We start from the raw sequence: 23,464 nt of genomic DNA, 5'->3' as shown, positions 1-23,464 counted from the left end.
GTCGAAGCGCTTGAGCATGTCTTGGAGGTACTTTGCTTGATTGATGAAGGTGCCTTGCCGCATTTGTAGGGATTCGTAGCATAGAAAACAAAAAATTTCCTACCGCGAGAACGCAATCCAAGCCAAGATGCAATCTAGAAGATGGGAGCAACGAGGGGATGAACGAGACTAACCCTTGAAGATTTCCAAAGCCTACAAGAGGAGGCTCTCGTTGCTGCGGTAGACGATCACTTGCCGCTTTCAAAAGCGCGTAGAAGATCTTGACGGTGCCACAATCGGGCAGCACCTCCGTACTCGGTCACACGTTCGGTGTTGATGAAGACGACGTCCTTCTCCCCGTTCCAGCGGGCAGCGGAAGTAGTAGATCCTCCTCGGAATCCCGGCAGCACGACGGCGTGGTGGCGGTGGTGGTGGAGAACTCCGGCAGGGCTTCGCCTATGCGCTGCGGGAGTTTGTATGTGGAGGAGGGGAGGCTAGGGTTTGGGGAGAGGGGGCTATGGGCGCCGGCCTCAAGGGGCAGGGGTGGTGCGGCCAAGCCATGGCTGCCCCTCTCCCTCTCCTCCTCATTATATAGGTGGAGCCCCAAGGGTTTGCCCAAAGTCTTCGAATAAGATCCCAATGGAAAAACTGCCTTATGGATGAAACCTAGAGGAACAGGGACTCTCCCCTTCCCTCTTTTCTTGGCCGGCCAAGGAGGTGGAATCCATCATGGACTCCACCCTCCCACTTGGTTGGCTGGTTAGGGTTTGTGGAGTCCCTCCGGGACTCCTCCTTCCATAGTGATTTATTCCGGATAATTCTAGAAACCACCTTCCATAAATTCACCGGATCATTTCCAAACTTGGAAAGTGACTTCCTATATATGAATCTTATTCTCCGGACCATTCCGGAACTCCTCGTGATGTCCTGGATCCCATCCGAGACTCCGAACAAAACTTCGAACTCCATTCCATATTCCATATCTACTTAAACGACATCAAACCTTAAGTGTGTCACCCTACGGTTCGCGAACTATGTAGACATGGTTGAGACTTCTCTCCGACCAATAACCAATAGCGGGATCCGGAGATCCATAATGGCTCCCACATATTCAACGATGACTTTAGTGATCGACCGAACCATTTACATACGATACCGATTCCCTTTGTCACGCGATATTTTACTTGTCCGAGGTTTGATCATCGGTATCTCTATACCTCGTTCAACCTCGTCTCATGACAAGTACTCTTTACTCGTACCGTGGTATGTGGTCTCTTATGAACCATTCATATGCTTGCAAGCTATTAGACGACATTCCACCGAGAGGGCCCAGAGTATATCTATCCGTCATCGGGATGGACAAATCCCACTGTTGATCCATATGCCTCAACTCATACTTTCCGGATACTTAATCCCACCTTTATAACCACCCATTTACGCGAGTGGCGTTTGATGTAATCAAAGTACCTTTCCGATATAAGTGATTTACATGATCTCATGGTCGAAAGGACTAGGTAACTATGTATCGAAAGCTTATAGCAAATAACTTAATGACGTGATCTTATGCTACGCTTAATTGGGTGTGTCCATTACATCATTCATATAATGACATAACCTTGTTATTAATAACATCCAATGTTCATGATCACGAAACCATGATCATCTATTAATCAACAAGCTAGTTATACAAGAGGCTTACTAGGGACGCCTTGTTGTTCACATAACACACATGTATCAATGTTTCGGTTAATACAATTATAGCATGGTATGTAAACATTATCATAAACACAAAGATATATTATAATAACCATTTTATTATTGCCTCTTGGGCATATCTCCAACGAGTCTCCCACTTGCACTAGAGTCAATAATCTAGTTTACATATGTAAAGATATAACACCTTGGCCTTCCGGTGCTTTATCATGTTTTGCTCACGGGAGAGGTTTTAGTCAACGGATCTGACACGCTCAGAAACGTATGTATTTTGCAATTCATTTGCGTCTCAACGCATCACTTATTTTCCAAATGAGTCGGCATTATTCTTATATGTTCAGTCCTCTGGTGGAACCTTAATTCCGCGGTCTGAAATATGTCACTAATATTGTCATACACAATATAGCTTCAAAGTTCGACACTATCGGAACTACACCAAGTTCTCAAAGAACCTTTTAACTTAACATCCTCGGTCATTGTCAAAACAATGACATACTCTGCCTTTGTTTGTAGAATCCGTCACAATATTTTAGAACTCTTCTAAATCTAGCATAGACAACTTCTTAGCTCATTGTGCTACCTTTTAATCAACACTTAGCCTAATTGAGATTTGAAATTCATTTTTATATGTGACCAAACTAATATCGGTGCAACAACTTACAGCGATTTGTTTGTCATTTTTCCATACAAAAATATATATATATCCTTGGTTCTTCTTAAGTACTCAAGAATATTCTTACTGTTTTTCAATGATTATCATATGAATCATTCTGGTACATGCTCATAACATTTTTAGAGCACAGGACATCTGATTGTGTACATTTTATTCGTGATCTATAATCACTCATGTGTTTTTACTCATTGAGTGTCAGACACACTCAAGTCTTGTTAAACTTTCACATGACAAGAACATTTTCTTAATATTTCTATATTGAACTACTTCAATATCCATTCTATGTACTTTGACTTAAACTTTATTATGTGTTTCAATCTATCTTCATAGATCTTGACACTAAATTTGTTTCGATCCATATCCTTTCATTGAAGTTAATTTCTCAATGAAACCTTTTTAATCAAGTATATAATTACATCATTTATAACCAACTATATGTCATCTACATAAAGTATTATAAATATGTCTCAGCGCTCCCACTTAATTTCTTGCAAATGCAAGCCTCTTCATCGTCTCTGATGAAATCAAAAACTCTTTGACTATTTCATCCGGTGAAGATTCCAACTCCGCGATACTCACTTCATCCAATTGAAGTTCGTATACCTATCTAGTATTCCACGGACCAGCAAAACTCTTGGTTGTATCTTGTATACACCTTTACTACACACTTCGTTAAGTAATGTATTTTGCCATCCTACTAGCATATCTCATAAAAGAAATATGTAGCGATTACTAGAATAATCCTCATAGACTATAAGCATTGCTACGGAAGATCTAATCTTATCGTAGTCAACTCTTTGAACTTTGTCGTAAACAACTTTTCGACAAGTCGAGCTTCTTCAAGGATATTTCATCCAAGTCCATCAATTCTATAGATCCATTTACTTTCAAAAAGTATTTATCTATCTTGGATTTCATGGCGTATAGCCATTTTAACGGAGTCAGGGCCCATCATAACTTCTTTGTTTGTAGTTGGTTTATCATTGTTCAAAATCAATCCTTTGTCCACAAATCATTTATTTGATCACAAAGTAAACCATACCTACAAGGTTCAATATGTACTTCGATCTCCATGGCTAAAACACTTTGTAGTCATGGGAGCCATGATCGTCGTGGCCGCTTCCGGAACCATTTCCGATGCTTGTACTACTCGATCATTTTGCTCGGGTTCATAAACCTTATCAAGTTCTATTGTCCTCCCACTCAAATACTTCGCTAGAAAACAATTTCTTGGAAATAAGCAAGTAACATTAACAAACACTTTTGTCTTTTACTTCATAGTGGAAAGAATTCCCTATCAATTCTTTGGGATAACCAACAAAGACATTCATCCGATTTTGGTTGTAAACTTATTTACTTATGCTATGCATACCAAAATTTAAGAAAAGACTATTAGGGTTCATACCCATGTCATAACTCGTATGATGTCATTTCAACGGATCATGATGATGCTCTATTTAGTGTAAAAGCGGTAGTCTCTAAAGCATAATCCACAAAAATATAATGGCATCAATATTTTATCTCATCATTCATCCAACAAGGTTTGGATACATCTCTCGGATACTTCATCATCACTATGATACTCCAAGAAACATGAGTTGTAGAACAATTTCATAACTCTCTTAGATGTTCACTAAAACTCGTAATTCAAATATTTCCACCATGATCCAATCATAGATATTTGATTTTTCTATTACGATGATTTCCACTTCATGCTGAAATTTATTTGAATCTATTCAAATGTTTCAAACTTCTTCCTTATTGAATATATCCACACATATATACTCAATTCATCGTTGGAAGTTTTCATGAAGTAGAAGAATCTCCCGCACACAACTATGCCCAGTGAATCACATACATCATCATGTATTTTTCCACTAAGTTAGTTGCCCGTTCAACTCTTGGCCTATGAACGGTATTTTAGTCATTCTCTTTAGAAAAGATTTGCAAGCGTCAAACGATTCAAAAAATCAAATGACTCCAAAAATCCATTTGCATGGAGTTCCTTCATGCGTTCCTTTCTAACATGACCTAAATGGCGGTTCCACAAATAAGTGGAATTCAAATCAATTGCCTTATGGCATTTTAGCGTCAGTGTTATGTATGTGTGTTTCACTATTAAGATTTATAATAACTTATCCATCGTACATGGAGTAATGTCATAATTTGAACAACTCATTGTTTTTCATTTGACCAGAGCAAAATAACAATTATTAAGTTCTTTATTATAAATTCTAAGGGCTAGATAGAATGCCAACGATGAACATAATAACACTTTATTTTTGTTCCAGACGTGCATTCCTATCATATTCCTTATCAGTCACTTAGGCCATTGTATTCTTGTATTGCGTTGTTTTGTATGACACTTCATACCAACCAATATGGTACTAATACCCAAGAATTTCATTGTGTGACCAAACAAGGAATACATTCATAACATGTATATCATTTATATACACCCGAGCTAGACTTTCTAGTCTTTTCTTTCTTTACGCCAATAATCTTTTTGTAGTTTCTCTTTTAGCTTTCCTCATTATTCAGAAAAACACTTCAACATCAATAACTTCTAGGTTTGTTGGTCAAATACCAATAACCTTGAGGTTCTTACTTTGAAGTTGATCATCATATGACAAGTGTTCCGGATTTCACTATTAGTAACCTTTTAATATGATGAACAATTTCACTCATAATATTATCATATCATGAAGACTTTTCGAGACCATGTCTGTACATGCTAGGCTCGTAAAGTATAACCTCAATATTCGCATGTGCAAATCTGGCTTGCACCCGTTGTATGCACACGTAGAATCTATAACACCCGATCATCACGTGATGCTTCGAAACGACGAGTCTTAGCAACGGTGCATACTAAGGACGATCACTTCATGGATATGCGAATATTGTTAGTGCCCCAATAGTTGGAGGATTGGGACGACTTGCGTCTTCAACCTTCGTACATTCCCATAAAACTTATGAGTTTATGTAGTCTCACCAAATTATATTCTATCATCTTGCAATAAGGTCTTAGATATCATATATATCTCATACCTTGATTATTTATGAAAACTAAATTTTCAGCTCCTTACTTTTCAAACAGATTTGAACTTCAAGTTTCACGGAGACAAGATAACTTTAGGTACTAATTGAAACCATAGCTCTTTGAATCAACAATGTGAGGTTTACTAAAAGTTTGCAATAGGACTTAATCATTTCTTGATTCTTTAACAATACGGTACCAATCCGTAAAGTTTCTTGTCAGATTTTAACAGTATTTCTATCTCAATTACAAGACTAGCGCATGGTAGAAAACGGATGCCAATACTACAAAATTAATTCAAAATACTACTCAGACTATGTTTATGATAATTAGTTCATGTTTTAATCTAATTACTAATGAACTCCCACTTAATACAACATCCCTCATAGTTGTTAAGTGGTACACGATCCAAATCCACTACACCAAAACCGATCATCACGTGAGATGATGTAGCTTCAATGGTGAACATCAACATGTTGATCATATCATCCATATGACTCGTGTTCAACCTTTCGGTTTCCGTTGTCCCGAGGCCATGTCTGTACATGCTAGGCTCGTCAAGCAAACCCAAGTATTCCGCGTGTGCAACATGGCTTACACCCGTTGTATGTGAACGTTGAGTCTATCACATCCGATCATCACGAGATGCTTCGAAACGACGAACTGTACAACGGTGCATACGAGGGGAGAACACTTTATTATCTTGATATTAATGTGAGGGATCATCTTATAATGCTACCGTCGCGATCTAAGCAAAATAAGATGCATAAAGGATTAACATCACATGCAATTCATATGTGATATGATATGGCCCTTTAGTCTTTGCGCCTTCGATCTTCATCTCCAAAGCACGGACATGATCTCCATCATCAACGGGCATGATCTCCATCATCGTCGGCGTAGCGTCAAGGTCCATGGCGCCGTCTTCATGGTTGTTCACCTCATGTAGCAACTATTACAACTACTTTGAAATACTACTCAACATGAAATTTAAAGACAACCATAAGGCTCCTGCCGGTTGCCACAATACAATAATGATCATCTCATACATATTCATCATCACATTATGGCCATATCACATCACCAAACCCTGCAAAAACAAGTTAGACGTCTCTAATTTGGTTTGCATATTTTACGTGGTTTAGGGTTTTCGAGTGAGATCTAATCTACCTACGAACATGAACCACAACGGTGATACTAGTGTTGTCAATAGAAGAGTAAATTGAATCTTCACTATAGTAGGAGAGACGAGACACCCGCAAAGCCACTTATGCAATACAAGTTGCATGTCGAGCGTGGAGCAAATCTCATGAACGCGGTCATGTAAAGTTAGCCCGAGCCGCTTCATCCCACTATGCCACAAAGATGCAAAGTACTCAAACTAAAGACAACATAAGCATCAACGCCCACAAAACAATTGTGTTCTACTCGTGCAACCATCTATGCATAGACACGGCTCGATACCACCGTAGGGATTCGTAGCATAGAAAACAAAAAATTTCCTACCGCGAGAACGCAATCCAAGCCAAGATGCAATCTAGAAGATGGGAGCAACGAGGGGATGAACGAGACTAACCCTTGAAGATTTCCAAAGCCTACAAGAGGAGGCTCTCGTTGCTGCGGTAGACGATCACTTGCCGCTTTCAAAAGCGCGTAGAAGATCTTGACGGTGCCACAATCGGGCAGCACCTCCGTACTCGGTCACACGTTCGGTGTTGATGAAGACGACGTCCTTCTCCCCGTTCCAGCGGGCAGCGGAAGTAGTAGATCCTCCTCGGAATCCCGGCAGCACGACGGCGTGGTGGCGGTGGTGGTGGAGAACTCCGGCAGGGCTTCGCCTATGCGCTGCGGGAGTTTGTATGTGGAGGAGGGGAGGCTAGGGTTTGGGGAGAGGGGGCTATGGGCGCCGGCCTCAAGGGGGCAGGGGTGGTGCGGCCAAGCCATGGCTGCCCCTCTCCCTCTCCTCCTCATTATATAGGTGGAACCCCAAGGGTTTGCCCAAAGTCTTCGAATAAGACCCCAACAGAAAAACCGCCTTATGGACGAAACCTAGAGGGACAGGGACTCTCCCCTTCCCTCTTTTCTTGGCCGGCCAAGGAGGTGGAATCCATCATGGACTCCACCCTCCCACTTGGTTGGCTGGTTAGGGTTTGTGGAGTCCCTCCGGGACTCCTCCTTCCATAGTGATTTATTCCGGATAATTCTAGAAACCACCTTCCATAAATTCACCGGATCATTTCCAAACTTGGAAAGTGACTTCCTATATATGAATCTTATTCTCCGGACCATTCCGGAACTCCTCGTGATGTCCTGGATCCCATCCGAGACTCCGAACAAAACTTCGAACTCCATTCCATATTCCATATCTACTTAAACGACATCAAACCTTAAGTGTGTCACCCTACGGTTCGCGAACTATGTAGACATGGTTGAGACTTCTCTCCGACCAATAACCAATAGCGGGATCCGGAGATCCATAATGGCTCCCACATATTCAACGATGACTTTAGTGATCGACCGAACCATTTACATACGATACCGATTCCCTTTGTCACGCGATATTTTACTTGTCCGAGGTTTGATCATCGGTATCTCTATACCTCGTTCAACCTCGTCTCATGACAAGTACTCTTTACTCGTACCGTGGTATGTGGTCTCTTATGAACCATTCATATGCTTGCAAGCTATTAGACGACATTCCACCGAGAGGGCCCAGAGTATATCTATCCGTCATCGGGATGGACAAATCCCACCGTTGATCCATATGCCTCAACTCATACTTTCCGGATACTTAATCCCACCTTTATAACCACCCATTTACGCAGTGGCGTTTGATGTAATCAAAGTACCTTTCCGATATAAGTGATTTACATGATCTCATGGTCGAAAGGACTAGGTAACTATGTATCGAAAGCTTATAGCAAATAACTTAATGACGTGATCTTATGCTACGCTTAATTGGGTGTGTCCATTACATCATTCATATAATGACATAACCTTGTTATTAATAACATCCAATGTTCATGATCACGAAACCATGATCATCTATTAATCAACAAGCTAGTTATACAAGAGGCTTACTAGGGACGCCTTGTTGTTCACATAACACACATGTATCAATGTTTCGGTTAATACAATTATAGCATGGTATGTAAACATTATCATAAACACAAAGATATATTATAATAACCATTTTATTATTGCCTCTTGGGCATATCTCCAACAACATTTGCTTGATCTTGAACCCAAGGAAGTACTTGAGTTCACCCATCATTGACATCTCAAACCTATTAGTCATCAACTTAGCAAACTCATCATTAAACTTTGTGTTAGTCGAGCCAAATATGATGTCATCTACATAGAGTTGGCATACGAAAACCTCCCCATTGACTTTCTTATTAAAAAGAGTGGGATCGATTTTCCCCACTTCGAAACCACGATCTTCAAGCAACTCCTTTAGATGCTCATACCAAGCTCTAGGAGCTTGTTTGAGTCCATATAGGGCCTTTTTGAGCTTGAAGACATGGTCCGAGAATGGGGGTCCGCGAACCCCGGGGGTTGCTTCACATACACCTCCTCATGTAAAGGACCATTAAGAAAAGCACTCTTAACATCCATTTTTTTGCAACTTGAAGCCATGATGAGAGGCAAAGGCCAAAAGGATACGGATGGACTCAAGCCTTGGAACGGGTGCAAAGGTTTCACCAAAGTCCACGCCTTCAACTTGAGAATAGCGTTGTGCCACCAATCTTGCTTTGTTGCGGATGACGATGCCATGTTCATCTTGCTTGTTCTTGAAGACCCATTTGGTGCCGATAACATTGCGGCAATGATCGGGTCGCTTCATGAGAGTCCACACATCATTCCTCTTGAAGTTGTTGAGTTCCTCTTGCATTGCAATCACCCAATCGGGATCTTCAAGGGCATCATTAACCTTGAGAGGTTCAACCATAGAGACAAAGGCGTGGTGCTCACAAAAGTTTGCTAGTTGCCTCCGGGTGGTTACTTTGCTCTTTAGATCACCAATGACATTACGCAAAGAATGGGACTTGAGGCGCAAGTGTCTTGTAGTAGGATCTTCACAGCGAGTATCAGCTATAGGAGTAGATTCTTGTGGGTCCTCTTGGCTTTCATCACAGTTTAGATCCTCGCCTTGACCTTCATTGTTGTTTAAGGGGGCATCATCATCATCATCATGAGAGCCGGATGACTCGGGGGTACTAGGAATGGGATTGTCCGTAAAGATCATCCCCAAGCCATTCGGAGAAGAACTTGAAGCTTGGCCTTGGTCACTTGATGTTGGTTGTTGTGGTAGATGAGCTTGCGGTAGATGTTGTTCTTGAGCTTGTTGAGGTGAGCTTGTACTTCATTGTTGTTGTAGTTGTTGAGGTTGAACTTGAGGTTGTTGTAGAGGTTGGCTTGCACTTGTAAGATCAACGGAAGAAGCTTGGCCTTGTGGTGTAGATGGCTCCACTTGGGTGGAACTTGGTCCTTCCCCGGTACTCATAGAAGGTAGCTCTTGAGGTCGGCGAACGCCAACACCCATCCTTCTTATGGCATTCGGGGGAATGGCATCTCCTTTCTCACAAGAAGCACTTCGCTCCTCCAAAGATCTATCATATTCATCGAATGTCACATCACAAGATTCTACAACCCGCCCATTTGACTTGTTGAAGACTCTATAGGCGTGAGAATCCGTAGCATAGCCAACAAAAATTCCTTCTTGAGCTCTTGAATCAAACTTGGATAGACGTGTGTCCTTGACAAGCACATAGCATTTGCATCCGAAGACCTTGAAATATGACACATTGGGCTTGTTGCCGGTGAGAATCTCATATGGTGTCTTCTCTAGACCTTTGCGAAAGTAGAGACGATTAGTAGCATGGCATGCGGTAGAGATAGCTTCCGACCAAAAATTGTAGTTAGACTTGTACTCCATCATCATGGTTCGAGCGGCTTCGATCAAGGTTCGATTCTTCCTTTCGGCGACCCCATTTTTTTGGGGAGTATATGGCGTGGAGTATTGGTGTTGGATTCCTTCTTCGCCGAGGAAGTCATCCAAGGTGTAGTTCTTGAACTCCATTCCATTGTCGCTCCTTATTGCGAGGATCTTGTTGTCGTACTTGCGTTGAACTTGATTGGCAAACTCCATCATGGTCCGTTGAGTCTCACTCTTGTACTTGAAGAAGAATACCCAACAATAGCGTGAATAGTCATCAACAATGACGAGGCAATACTTCTTTCCTCCAAGACTTTCATGAGACGGTGGACCGAAGAGATCAACATGTAGGAGCTCCAAGCATCTTGCGGTAGAGATGATAGTCTTGGCCTTGTGAGGAGCTCCATGCATTTTTCCTTGTACGCAAGCCCTACAAACACGATCTTTACAAAAGGAGACATCTTCTTTTAGTCCGAGAATGTGGCCACCCTTGTGGAGACTTTGCAAAGTCCTCATGTTGACATAGGCTAGTCGGCGATGCCATAACCAACCCTTGTCACCTTTGGCGAGTAGGCAAAGAGCGGAAGATGTTGTCTTTCCAGAGAAATCAACAACATACAATCTGTTCTCTACATATCCAACAAAAGCTACACGGAGTGTCTTGCTCCACAAGAGGACCACCATATGTTCATCAAAGAAAGTACATAGACCCATACGAGCAATTTGATGAACGAAGAGTAAGTTGTAACCAAGGGTCTCGACAAGGAGGACATTCACGAGTGAGATGTCGGGTGTTACCACCACCTTGCCAAGACCCAATACCTTAGAGCACGTGTTGTCGCCATATGATACGGTAGAGTGAGAAGGCTCGAGGTCGACAACAATATTCTCGCTTCCGGTCATATGACTTGTGGCTCCACTATCAACCACCCACTTAGCGCCACCAGAAGCATAGTCCTACAAGGAATCAAGTCTTGGATTTAGGTACCCATTTTTCAATGGGTCCTATCATGTTAGTAACAAGGGGTTTGGGAACCCAAATAGTCCAATCAACATTGGCCTCTTGAGGACCAATAAAGCGAGCACGAATATGTCCATAGTAATCAACAAAAAGAACATGAGAAGGGTTGTTAGAGCCGGCGAAACCCTTCAAGGCGGAGTTGGGTACTCCATCCCTTCTTGAGCTAACATCGCTCTCCTCATGGTTGATCTCCATGTTCTCCTTGTTCTTCTTCTTCTTGGTCCTCCTATTCCTCTTCCTCTTTGGCTTGGTAGCCACTCCTCCTTCATTGCAAGAGCCCTCTTTGGCTCCATCTTTGGCTCCAATGACTCCTTCCAAGTACTTGGCTTGAACTTGGAGTCTATCAATTTTGGCCTTCAAACGATTGACTTCATCTTCATGTTCCGGGTGAGGATGACAAATATCAAACACTTGGACCTCCTTTGCCTTGTTCACCCGGAAGTGTTCCATCAAAGCTTCTTCTTGAAGAGCGTTCATCTTCATGAGTATACGCTTGTCACTCTCCATGTTGGCAATGTCACTTTCATGGGTGCAACACGCACGGTCCTTGCTCAAAGGAAAATACTTCTTCAATGCTTCCCCTTGCATGGAATTGACCTCCATGAGTTTGGCTTCGCTCCTCTTCAAGACGGCTATTTCTTCCTCATGATCACAACAAGTGAGCTTCTCTTTGCTCATGCGGAGGCATTCCACCAAAGACTCTTCTTGCATGCTACTCTAACTCAATAGCTTGGCCTTGGTGGTCTCAAGAGTGGCAATTTCTTCTTCATGATTGCAACATGAGGTCTTCTCCTTGCACAAGAGGTAATACTCATCCAAGGCTTCTTCTTGAAGAGCATTGACCTCCAAGAGAAGAGCATTGTGCTTCCTCAAGGAAGCAACTTGATCAACAAGATCGTCATGGCAAGAGTTAGGGTCTTCCTCATCTTTTTCCTTGTTGGCTTCCTCGAGAGAGAGCATCTTCTTCTTGAGCTCACCCATCAAACCAAGAGCATGGTATTGGTCCTTGGTGAGTTGGGAGATACTATCCTTGTTGGAGTCTTCAAGGATGATGACACTATCTTCAAGAGACATGCGCAAATTTTGTTCTTCTTCAAGCGCTTGATTGAGAGAGGAAATCTCATTTGCCGCCTCCCTTTCAAGCCTCTCCTTCTTCTATAAGGTCTTGTGCCGCACCAAGTTGGGCCAAGAGAGCCCCAACATGAGTCTTGGTATCCCCTTGCATGTTAGTGAGAAAATAATCCAAACCCATAACCTCACGCTTAATGGTGAGACTAGTGGCATCATCAATATATAAGGCATTAGTTGAAGATGAGAGTTTGGAAGGGGGTTCTACCTCCGTGGATACCTTTGCCATAAGGCAATGAGCGTTGTGGGTGATGAGGTTCTCATTAGGAGAGTCGAAGAGGGAGATAGAGGGAGTGGTAATGGCGATGGCGGCCACTCCCTCTCCTTCCTTGTTGGATCTCTTGTCCTCATGTTCTTCATCCTCATCGGAGGAGTACTCTTCTCGAATGATGAAGGCTCTAGGCTTCTTGGTGAAGGGGACCTTGTCGTCATCGGGCTTGGGGGAGAACTTGGAGAATCCTATGGAGAGAGACTTGAACTTTTCCTTGCGGACAAGCCTTCCACCATTATCTTCTCTTCTCTCAAACATACAATCCGCAACAAAATGATTCTTGTCGCCGCAATTGTAGCATGTTCTCCCCCTTTGCCCCTCCCTTGGGCTCTTGGAGAATCACGTGATCTTCTTGGTCTTGTGCTTCGGGACTTGTTTCCCTCCCAAAATTTCTTGGCAGCGAGAGCCATGTGCTCATGATAGTTGGTCTTGGGATCATCCGGTCCCCACTCAATGGGATCCTCATCGCTTTCACTAGCCTCATGTACCTTCATTTTCAATGCAAGGTTGGGCTTGCGGGTGTTGTGGGCGCGAGCAACAAGATCCTCCGCATTCTTCTTGGAGATGTCCAAAGCGATGACTTCGCTAAGAACTTCATCGGATGTCATAGAACGGAAGGAGGCGTTTTGGCGGATGGCCGTCAACTTCACTTCCTCATAAGGGAGGAGAGCGTTGTAGAACTTGCGCTTGATCCAATGGTCATCCACAAACGTTGCTCCAAGATCTTGCATTTGTACGGCGAGAGCGATGAGGCGCCGATACATTTCTTCGGGGTCTCTCCTTCATTCATGACGAAGTTGTCGGCCATGTTGTTCACTTCATCAAAACAAGAGCTTTGTATGCTCTCATTTCCGAGGAAGAGCTTGTCGAGTTTATCCCATGCTTCCTTGGCGGTCTTGAGCGAGCGGATATGAGCGCGGTCCTTGGGCGTGACGGCCATGTGAATCATGTTGATGGCGGTGGCGTTGAGTTGGTCATCCACCACTTCTCTTCTTGTCAAGCTCTTTGGGTCTCTTGGTGAGTAGCCCTCCTTGATAATGCGCCAAAGCTCGGTAGATGCGCTGCGCACATGAGAACACATTAAGAATTCCCAATTTTCAAAGCTATTTGATTCAAGTAACGGTGGTGAACCATGCGACAAAATATGTGGCATAGGTATTGGAACGTTTATGGTGTAATCACTTGGTGGTGGCACCTCATGATTACCCCCTAGACGTTCCACAACCGGTGTCTCATCCTTCCCCTTTGTCGAAGTGCCGGTCTCCCCACGCCCTTCCTTTTGTGGATCTTTTGTCGATTGCGCGACAAAATCAACAAGAGGAAATGGGTTAGCTTTTGGTGGGGGATCCTTGGCACTTGCCTTAGGATCTACGATAGGGGTTGGTTTTTGAGCAACCAACTCCATCATCATCGCCTTCATTAATTTGGTTAACGATGGATGACTCCAATTTCTTGAGGTCATCCAACGTAGTCGCTGTGCTATCGATGGGAGATGATGGAGCGGGTGGCACAAGGGAAGGTGACCCATTCCCAACCGTCTCTTGTTCGGCCATTTCTTAGGCGGTAAAGCCCGAGCAAGAAACCTTGCTCTGATACCAATTGAATGGATCGTAGCGAACAAGAGGGGGGGTGAATGGACGCTACGTCAAGTTTTAGTCTTTTTCAATTTTAGCGGTGCGGAAGGTAAAGGTGATAGCTTTAGCGATGGGGGTGTTCCTACAATGATCCTAGACAAGTGCAACAAGCAAAGGAATCAAACAAGATAGTAAAACTAAGGAGCGGGACAACCGGAGGGCGCGAAGACGAGGCGAGGTTTGTTTCCCGCAGTTCCTCCCACAAAAGGGAGTACGTCTGCGTTGAGGAGGTGCTAGACTCACACAAGAGGCTAGACGGCCACACCACGAAGGAAGGCCTCACCTTCATCCTCGAGAGAGCTCCACGAAGGTGCCCCCCCCTTCTCCACTATGGCACCGGTCGAGGCGGTGATTCCTTCACAAGGTTGGGGCGAGCTCCACACCACAAGGAGGCTCCCAACAACCTATGGGGCTAGCACAACACCAAGCTAGCCTCCATAGGTGCACTTCTTCCAAGATTCCACCATAGGAACTCTACCACCAAGATCCACTAAGGACTACCACGAATTGGTGAAATTTCTCTCGGTAGAACGATAGATCGGGGTCTCCTCCACCACTCCTCAAAGTATGAGCAAGATTGATTGGGTAGGGAGGGAGATCCACTCAGTTTGAGCTCAGCAACAATGGAGGAGAGAGAGAGGAGAGATAAAAACGAGTTGGGGAAGAAGGGCCCCTTAAATAGGCCCTCCCAAATCCAACCGTTATGTCCAGTTTTTGCCTAAGCGGTACTACCGCTTTAGGTAAGCGGTACTACCGCTCTGAGTTCAAAGTCCCACAGATCTGGTCCACGTGGACACAGAGCGGTACTACCGCTCGAGGTACCAATGGGGTCCAAACCTTACTGGATCCAAAGCGGTACCTAAGAGGTACTGCCGTAACTAGTTACGGTACTTGAGCGGTACCGTGGGAGGTACTACCGCTTGCAAGCGGTACTACCGCTCCAGGTACCGCAGAGGTACCGTAACTCATACTTTGGGTCAAAACCAGCGCAGAACTTCAGAGCGGTGCCGTGGGCGGTACCAGTAGGGGTAGCGGTACTACCGCTACTGGTACCGGTAGTACCGGCCTGACAAAAACTATTTTTCTCCCCTTTTTCTCTCCAACCATGTCACCTCGCGATACACACACAAAACCAGAAAACCTATAAGCTACGCTTCAGTCCTCCGATCTTGACGTGTCCAGCGAGGTCACCGTGCACTTGCAAATCTAACAACGATACTCAAAGCACACAGTGAGATTATTCAAGTGTTGTCATCAAACACACAAAACCCGGGGTTTAGACTTTGCTCTTTCACCGAGGGTAATTCTATTGTTTACTTTACACAGATTGCTTAATGCGATAGTCTGTTGGTTGCAACTTTATACTAAAAGGGGTGCGGACGCTAACCTGAAGGTGGATTATTAGTGAAAGGACGAGATGTCGCCTAGAGGGGGTGAATAGGTGTTTAAAAACTCTTACGGATTTGGCTTGTAAGAATGCGGAATTAAACTATGTTTATTCTACAAGCACAAACCCTAAATATGCTAGGCTCACCTAAGTGCAACAACAACAATTAGAGCTAAGCAAGATAGGCACAAGATATATGTAGCACAAGTGATAGCAAGATATATGTACTTCAAGCACGATGGCTATCACAAGGAAAGTAAGCTCGGGTATAGAAATAACCGAGGCACGCAGAGACGAGAATGTATTCCCGTGTTCCCTTCCTTTGCAAGAAGGTACGTCACGTTTGGAGGAGTGGAGGTCCCACGAAGGATTCCCCAACGCCACGAAGGCTCACCCTATTCTCCGAGCCAAACCCACGAAGGATAATGGCCCTTTCCTTATGGTTAGCTTTTTCTCCACTCCGGAGATGGCAAGCTCCACAACCACTTCACAAGCTCCACGAAGGAGAAGCCCGGGCCCCTTCACAATCTTCCACGAAGAGGTCACCGGGACACCAACCAAGCCAACTAGGAGGTCTCCTTCCAAGAGTAACAAGCTCACGGTCTCTCACTCGAACTAATCGTGGTGGAGAGCTCAACACTATGCAATGATGCAAAGCAAGAACACTAGAGGTGTTCAAATCCTTCACACTCAAATCCCACCAAAGCAACAAATACTAGGATGAGATTAGAGAGAAGAACAAAGAGGAAATCAACAAATGACTCCAAGATCTAGATCCCAAGAGTTCCCCTCACTTAGAGGAGAAATGGATTGGTGGAGGTTGTAGATCTAGATCTCCTCTCATATATCCCTCAAGAATGAGGAAGAATCATGGGGGGAATCAAGAGAGAGGGCAAGTTCTTCAAAGTCAACAATGGAGGAGAGAGAGTGGAAGAACTTATACAGCCCAAGGTGGAAGAAGGGCTATTTATAGCCCAATAGCAAATATAACCGTTGGGGAAAAGTTGGGCTGAGTCAATGATACGCGTAAAGCACACGCCCGTTGGGAACCCCAAGTGGAAGGTGTGATGCGTACAGCAGCAAGTTTCCCTCGGTAAGAAACCAAGGTTTATCGAACCAGTAGGAGTCAAGAAGCACGTTGAAGGTTGATGGTGGCGGAGTGTAGTGCGGCGCAACACCAGGGATTCCGGCGCCAACGTGGAACCTGCACAACACAATCAAAGTACTTTGCCCCAACGTAACAGTGAGGTTGTCAATCTCACCGGCTTGCTCGTAAACAAAGGATTAAACGTATTGTGTGGAAGATGATGATTGTTTGCGAAGAACAGTAAAGAACAATTGCAGTAGATTGTATTTCAGATGTAAAGAATAGGACCGGGGTCCACAGTTCACTAGTGGTGTCTCTCCCATAAGATAAACGGATGTTGGGTGAACAAATTACAGTTGGGCAATTGACAAATAAAGAAGGCATAACAATGCACATACATATATCGAGCATAAATACTCCCTCTTGGAGTCACAAGTATCAACTTGGCCAGAGCCTCTACTAGCAACGGAGAGCATGCAAGAACATAAATAACATATATGATAGATTGATAATCAACTTGACATAGTATTCAATATTCATCGGATCCCAACAAACACAACATGTAGAATTACAAATAGATGATCTTGATCATGATAGGCAGCTCAAAAGATCTAACATGATAGCACAATGAGGAGAAGACAACCATCTAGCTACTGCTATGGACCCATAGTCCAGGGGTGGACTACTCACACATCGATCCGGAGGCGATCATGGCGATGAAGAGACCTCCGGAGATGATTCCCCTCTCCGGCAGGGTGCCGGAGGCGATCTCCTGAATCCCCCGAGATGGGATTGGCGGCGGCGGCGTCTCTGGAAGGTTTTCCGTATCGTGGCTCTCGATGCGGGGGTTTCGCGACGAAGACTTTAAGTAGGCGGAAGGGCAGGTCAAGGGGCGTCACGGGGGCCCCACACAACAGGGCCACGCGGGCCCCATGTAGGCCGCGCCGCCCTACTGTGGCGGCGCCCCGTGGCCCCACTTCGTTTCCTCTTCGGACTTCTGGAAGCTTCGTGGAAAAATAGGACCCTGGGCGTTGATTTCGTCCAATTCCGAGAATATTTCCTTACTAGGATTTCTGAAACCAAAAACAGCAGAAAACAACAACTGGCTCTTCGGCATCTCGTCAATAGGTTAGTGCCGGAAAATGCATAATAATGACATATAATGTGTATAAAACATGTGAGTATCATCATAAAAGTAGCATGGAACATAAGAAATTATAGATACGTTTGGGACGTATCAAGCATCCCCAAGCTTAGTTCCTACTCTCCCTCGAGTAGGTAAACGATAACAAAGATAATTTCTGAAGTGACATGCTATCATAATCTTGATCATACTATTGTAAAGCATATGAGATGAATGCAGCGATTCGAAGCAATGATGAAGATAATGAGTAAACAAATGAATCATATAGCAAAGACTTTTCATGAATAATACTTTCAAGACAAGCATCAATAAGACTTGCATAAGAGCTACTCATAAAGCAATAAATTCAAAGTAAAGGCATTGAAGCAACACAAAGGAAGATATAAGTTTCAGCGGTTGCTTTCAACTTCAACATGTATATCTCATGGATAATTGTCAACGCAAAGTAATATAACAAGTGCAATAGGTAAACATGTAAGAATCAATGCATGGTTGACACAAGTGTTTGCTTCTGGGATAGAAAGAATAGGCAAACTGACTCAACAATAAAGTAGAAGATAGGCCCTTCGCAGAGGGAAGCATTGATTACTATATTTGTGCTAGAGCTTTTCATTTTGAAAACAAGAAACAATTTTGTCAACGGTAGTAATAAAGCATATGTGTTATGTATAAGATGTCATATAAGTTGCAAGCCTCATGCATAGTATACCAATAGTGCTCGCACCTTGTCCTAATTAGCTTGGATTAACATGGATTATCATTGCATAGCATATGTTTCAACCAAGTGTCACAAAGGGGTACCTCTATGCCGCCTGTACAAAGGTCTAAGGACAAAGCTCGCATTGGATTTCTCGCTTTTGATTATTCTCAACTTAGACATCCATACCGGGACAACATAGACAACAGATAATGTACTCCTCTTTAATGCATAAGCATACAACAACAATTAAAATTCTCATAAGAGATTGAGGATTGATTGTCCAAACTGAAACTTCCACCATGGATCATGGCTTTAGTTAGCGGCCCAATGTTCTTCTCTAACAGTATGCATACTCAAACCATTTGATCATGAAAATCTCTCTTACTTCAGACAAGACGAACATGCATAGCAACTCACATGATATTCAACAAAGGTAAAAGAGTTGATGGCGTCCCCAGAAACATGGTTACCGATCAACAAGCAACTTATTAAGAAATAAGACACATAAGTACATATTCTTCACCACAATAGTTTTAAAGGCTATTTTTCCCATGAGCTATATATTGAAAAGGCAAAGGAATAGAATTTTTAAAGGTAGCACTCAAGTAATGTACTTTGGAATGGCGGAGAAATACCATGTGGTAGGTAGGTATGGTGGACACAAATGGCATGGTTATTGGCTCAAGGATTTGGATGCACGAGAAGAATTCCTCTCAATACAAGGCTAGGCTAGCAAGGTTGTTTGAAGCAAACTCAAGTATAAAAGGTGCAGCAAAGCTCACATATGAACATATTGTAATTATTATAAGACTTTATATTGTCTCCTTGTTGTTCAAATACCTCAACCAGAAAATATCTAGACTCTAGAGATCAATCATGCAAACCAAATTTTAACAAGCTCTATGTAGTTCTTCATTAATGGGTGCAAAGTACATGATGCAAGAGCTTAAACATGATCTATATGAGCACAACAATTGCCAAGTATCAAATTATTCAAGACATTATACCATTTACCACATGCGGCATTTTCCGTTTCCAACCATATAACAATGAATGAAGTAGTTCAACTTTCGCAATGAAAGATAAAGCTAAGAACATATGTGTTCATACGAAACAGCGGAGCGTGTCTCTCTCCCAAACAAAGAATGGTAGGATCCGATTTTATTCAAACAAAAACAAAAACAAAAACAAACAGACGCTCCAAGTAAAGCACATAAGATGTGACGGAATAAAAATATAGTTTCACTAGAGGGACCTGATAAGTTGTCGATGAAGAAGGGATGCCTTGGGTATCCCCAAGCTTAGACGCTTGAGTCTTCTTAAAATATGCAGGGATGAACCACGGGGGCATCCCCAAGCTTTGACTTTTCACTCTTCTTGATCATATTGTATCATCCTCCTCTCTTGACCCTTGAAAACTTCCTCCACACCAAACTCAAAACAAACTCATTAGAGGGTCGAGTGCATAATTCATATATTCAGAGGTGACATAATCATTCTTAACACTTTTGGACATTGCACAAAGCTACTGAAAGTTAATGGAACAAAGAAATCCATCAAACATAGCAAAACAGGCAATGCGAAATAAAAGGCAGAATCTGTCAAAACAGAACAGTCCGTAAAGACGAATTTTTAAGAGGCACCAGACTTGCTCAGATGAAAATGCCCAAATTGAATGAAAGTTGCGTACATATCTGAGGATCACGCACGTAAATTGGCAGATTTTTATAAATTTTCTAAAGAGATTACTGCTCAAATTCGTGACAGCAAGAAATCTGTTCCTGCGTAGTAATCCAAATCTAGTATTGGCTTTACTATCAAAGACTTTACTTGGCACAACAATGCAATAAAATAAAGCTAAGGAGAGGTTGCTACAGTAATAACAACTTCCAAGATTCAAATATAAAACAAAGTGCAGAAGTAAAATAATGGGTTGTCTCCCATAAGCGCTTTTCTTTAACGCCTTTCGCCTAGGCGCGAAAGTGTGTATCAAGTATTATCAAGAGATGAAGCATCAACATTGGTGTTGGGAGTTTTCTCAACTATGCATTTTATCTTATCTATGTGAGTTTCAGAGGCTCCCTTTTCATTATTCTTAGGTTTGCTATCCTCGTCAAACAAATTTTCAGGAACAAGCCAACCATAGTTATTTTCTACAACGTCATTCATTCCTAGGAGCTTACAAGGTATTGTTGTCTTAATCTCCCCACCATCATTGACATTATTAGTATACCTTATTCTATCCATGTCCATCTTTTCAAGGGTACTAGCAAAGTTGGTATAAGAGCCAAGCATCTTATATTTAGTGAAGACCTTTCTAGCCTCTCTTGCTACACCACCAAATTCTTTAAGAAGGGTTTCTAAGACAAAATCTTTCTTTTCCCCTTCCTCCATATCACAGAGTGTGAGAAACATGTGTTGAATTATAGGATTGAGATTAACAAATTTAGTTTCCAACATGTGTACTAAATAAGCAACAGCAATTTCATAAGTAGGAGCAAGTTCTACCAAGTGTCTATCTTCAAAATCTTCAGCTGTACTAACATGAGTGAAAAAAAATTCTATATTATCTCTCCCAATTATAGACCCTCGTCCTACCGGTATGTCTTTCAGAGTGAACTTAGGAGGAAACATGATGAAATAAACAAAAGGTAAATAAAGTAAATGCAAGTAACTAATTTTTTTGTGTTTTTGATATAGAGAACAAGACAGTAAATAAAGTAAAACTAGCAACTAATTTTTTTGTGTTTTTGATATAGAAGCAAACAAAGCAGTAAATAAAGTAAAGCAAAGCAAGACAAAAACAAAGTAAAGAGATTGGATGTGGGAGACTCCCCTTGCAGAGTGTCTTGATCTCCCCGGCAACGGCGCCAGAAGTTTAGCTGTTGACGTGGGAGTTGAAAATCTTTGTGGTGTAACTTTTCTTCGATCCCCGGCAACGGCGCCAGAAATTTAGCTTGATACGCGTAAAGCACACGCCCATTGGGAACCCCAAGTGGAAGGTGTGATGCGTACAGCAGCAAGTTTCCCTCAGTAAGAAACCAAGGTTTATCGAACCAGTAGGAGTCAAGAAGCACGTTGAAGGTTGATGGTGGCGGAGTGTAGTGCGGCGCAACACCGGGGATTCCGGCGCCAACGTGGAACCCGCACAACACAATCAAAGTACTTTGCCCCAACGTAACGTTGAGGTTGTCAATCTCACCAGACTCTGTCGTAAACAAAGGATTAAACGTATTGTGTGGAAGATGATGATTGTTTGCGAAGAACGATGCAGTAACAATTGCGGTAGATTGTATTTCAGATGTAAAGAATAGGACCGGGGTCCACAGTTCACTAGTGGTGTCTCTCCCATAAGATAAACGAGATGTTGGGTGAACAAATTACAGTTGGGCAATTGACAAATAAAGAAGGCATAACAATGCACATACATATATCATGATGAGTACTATGAGATTTAATCAGGGCATTACGACAAAGTACACAGACCGCTATCCAGCATGCATCTATGTCTAAAAAGTCCACCTTCAGGTTATCATCCGAACCCCCTCCAGTATTAAGTTGCAAACAACGAGACAATTGCATTAAGTATGGTGCGTAATGTAATCAACACAAATATCCTTAGACAAAGCATCGATGTTTTATCCCTAGTGGCAACAGCACATCCACAACCTTAGAACTTTCGTCACTCGTCCCAGCATTTAATGGAGGCATGAACCCACTATCGAGCATAAATACTCCCTCTTGGAGTCACAAGTATCAACTTGGCCGAGCCTCTACTAGCAACGGAGAGCATGCAAGAACATAAATAACATATATGATAGATTGATAATCAACTTGACATAGTATTCAATATTCATCGGATCCCAACAAACACAACATGTAGAATTACAAATAGATGATCTTGATCATGATAGGCAGCTCACAAGATCTAACATGATAGCACAATGAGGAGAAGACAACCATCTAGCTACTGCTATGGACCCATAGTCCAGGGGTGGACTACTCACACATCGATTCGGAGGCGATCATGGCGATGAAGAGACCTCCGGGAGATGATTCCCCTCTCCGGCGGGGTGCCGGAGGCAATCTCCTGAATCCCCCGAGATGGGATTGGCGGCGGCGTCTCTGGAAGGTTTTCCGTATCGTGGCTCTCGGTACTGGGGGTTTCGCGACGAAGACTTTAAGTAGGCGGAAGGGCAGGTCAAGGGGCGTCACGGGGGCCCCACACAACAGGGCCGCGCGGGCCCCATGTAGGTCGCGCCGCCCTACTGTGGCGGCGCCCCGTGGCCCCACTTTGTTTCCTCTTCGGACTTCTGGAAGCTTCATGGAAAAATAGGACCCTGGGCGTTGATTTCGTCCAATTCTGAGAATATTTCCTTACTAGGATTTCTGAAACCAAAAACAGCAGAAAACAGCAACTGGCTCTTCGGCATCTCGTCAATAGGTTAGTGCCGGAAAATGCATAATAATGACATATAATGTGTATAAAACATGTGAGTATCATCATAAAAGTAGCATGGAACATAAGAAATTATAGATACGTTTGGGACGTATCAGTCAACCGCCGAGGAGGCCGGTCAACCGGGCCTGGGACCGGGCCATCCGGTCCAGGGGCCGATCAGATCGGGCCACCGGCCGGACCCGACCGGTCCAAACCGGACCACAGGCCGGACCAGCACCGGGCGAAGCTGGAAGACATACTGGATAGTGCCCGGTTGGCACCAGTCTAGGGGCCGGTTTGAACCGGGCCA

This window comes from Lolium rigidum, chromosome 2, assembly GCF_022539505.1.
Source record: "Lolium rigidum isolate FL_2022 chromosome 2, APGP_CSIRO_Lrig_0.1, whole genome shotgun sequence".
Classification (NCBI taxonomy): domain Eukaryota; kingdom Viridiplantae; phylum Streptophyta; class Magnoliopsida; order Poales; family Poaceae; genus Lolium; species Lolium rigidum.
This window is presented reverse-complemented; position numbering follows the sequence as displayed.